Raw genomic sequence first — 2,662 nt, 5'->3', positions numbered from 1 at the left:
AGCGTAATGTAAGCAGTTGGCACATGAAATAGCTTTTATTAGTATGTCATCTTTACACCGAACTTTTGAATGCAACAGCATTTACTCAGTTTATGTACCAGGGGAGGCTTGCAATAACATGTTTTTCTGGAAACAGACTTGGTGGAAAACGGAGGTAAAGAAAATCGGATCAGGATAGACAAGCTAAGTGAGAGCTGGCAGACATTATTTTTACATTCACAAGAACTTCTGACAAAATCCAAGAGCCATTTTGGTTTTCTTTCAGCTGGTAAATTAAGTATAAAATTATACATTTTACAAGACAAATTTTAAGTTATGAAATTTTAGTTCCAAACATCAGTGTTTCAACAGATACTGCATTAATTAAAAAAATTACTGCACTCCTGAAACTATTTTAACAGCATATGATTAAAATTATTTCCACTCCACAGAGGCCTTGGCGGCTTGTAAAATTTAAGTGTTGCAGTGACATGCAAAATTGGGCCACAGACCTAAGTTCCTGGATAAAAACAACATGAGGCAGGAGGATTTGAGTGTCTTGCTCAGTCTTTTCTAACTATCTTTGCCATTTTATTGGATTTTTGTAGAAAAACAAAAAAGCAAACAAAACCAGTTTAAATTATAATCTTTTAATAGATATATCTTAACATACAGTGTCTAGTGTAGAGCCCCAGACACCCTGGGAGATGCAGCAAAGTAGGAGTAGCCAACACTCATTTTAGGTCTGTAGTGCACATTTTGCTGCAGAAGCCAGCAGGGGCCAGTGCACGCTCACCATGTGGGGCGGCAGGCTACCTGCAGCCCAAGGCCAGCTAGCACAGGCAGGCACCCTGCCCCACTACTTTCCTGGCAGCAGTTTAGCTGCTCAGCAGACCCCTTGGTCATCTCCCCAGCTACCTACCTCCTCTGGTACCTTAACAAGGCAAGCTGAGCAGAAACAGAGAGCACAGCCATATTGACCCAAGAATCCAAGCTCCAAGCAAAGTCATGGTAATTAAACAGGACCAAAACAAAGTAAAAAAAAAAAAAAAAAAATGAAACCCCCACTCACAACAGGATCAGCCAGTGATCGCCCATCAAGTCTAAAGCAACAAAAAAAGCCATCCATTCCACAGATCAGAATTCACAAGGTCCATGACCCAGCATAGATATATGTCTATTACTAAAACAAAGATCAACACAGCTCAAAAAAAAAAAAAAAAAAAGGAGCTTCTCCAGGCTGAGCTTAAATAGGGTCATGGGCCCATGGGTGGGAGTCAGGGGGTGGGGAAGTCCCAGGTGAGGCAAATCAGGGTCATTATCATAATTGGTGCCCTCAGAGTACAGACACTGAAAAAGATCTTACTTTTCGTTTTACAGTATTGAGTTATGTACGTGTTTTTGCTATATGAGGTCTGTTACACTAAGAAAAAGCATATTCTGCACCTCGCAAGGTCTTGCTCATTAGTGGGGAGAAGAGGAAGTAAAAGCACCTAACCCGGGGAGAATGTCACATTTGATGAAATTTCAGGTAACAAAGGCAGCTGTCTGTGAACAGCATAGACAAAGGACTGTCCCTCTTTGAAAAAGCTTTGTCATTTAAGTGCAGATCTGTGGTGTTATATGTCAAGAGAGTGGTGCCAGGCTTGTACATTCACATCCATCTTCTAAAAGTGGTTGTTGATCAGTGATTCTTTAATTTCACGGTATTTCAGTAGATATTCCTTAATTTTTCAGAAAGGTGTCTGAAAATCTGGAATTTGTTGCTGTAAATGAAGGATTGAAAATTCAGTGCCAACTCTTGCAGTGCTACTGAGCTGACTATTGCAGAAGTGTGCAGGGGCCAAAGAGGATCTGTGCAGATTATCACGTGGTCTGGGAGAGGAGCATTCAGCTCCCTGTCCATATGCCTCCAGTAATAGCCGGACATTTACTGCTCAGATGTGGTTCCCGTTTCTGCAATAATTTTTGCATAAAATTTCACACCTGAAATTGCTTCCATTCCTGCACCTATTAGAACCTGTGCTCTCTGCACAGTTCTGGGCGAGCATACCATCTAACTTACAGTCCTAAAGACGCTCCTATTTCTGTACAGCATTCTAGCTGATTGGCCATCATCCTCTTGTTGGAGACTGTGTCCATCACCCAGCAGCCCATGGTTCCCTGCGGTGAGGTTTGCCTCCTGCAAGCATGGTACATTTCCCCTACATGGCATGCATTGTAGAAGCTGGGACGACAAGATCCCAGAGGCTGAATTTGCATTTCCAGTGGGCAGCTTGCTCAGATTCTTCACTTGTAAGGACATGTGTACTGGCTAGAAGCAAGGTATCGCCCACAGGGCTGAGAATGACAGTTTCAGATGGATCAAATTCCAAAGTGGAAGACACACCCTCCAAACAAGTGCGCAGGGAAGAATCTTTTCAGAATTTCAGCATCTCCTAAACAGCTATTGACTTGTTTATGTTGCCTTACACAGAAACAGGCAGAACTCATAGGCCAAATCAGATAGTGATTTTATATACCGCTGTGTTCTGTATGCCTCCATTCTCATCTGGCTTTGGTTTTCCAAAGCAATTCTAGACCAGAAAGATATTCAGATGTCTTCAATGGTGAGATCAAATTTTAGCCTTGTTAATTCCCATGAAACCTAGCGTAGGTTGTAAATGTGTTAGCCAAGCACTGA

The sequence above is a fragment of the Buteo buteo genome, chromosome 1 (genome assembly GCF_964188355.1).
Source record: "Buteo buteo chromosome 1, bButBut1.hap1.1, whole genome shotgun sequence".
NCBI classification, from domain to species: Eukaryota; Metazoa; Chordata; class Aves; order Accipitriformes; family Accipitridae; genus Buteo; species Buteo buteo.
This window is presented reverse-complemented; position numbering follows the sequence as displayed.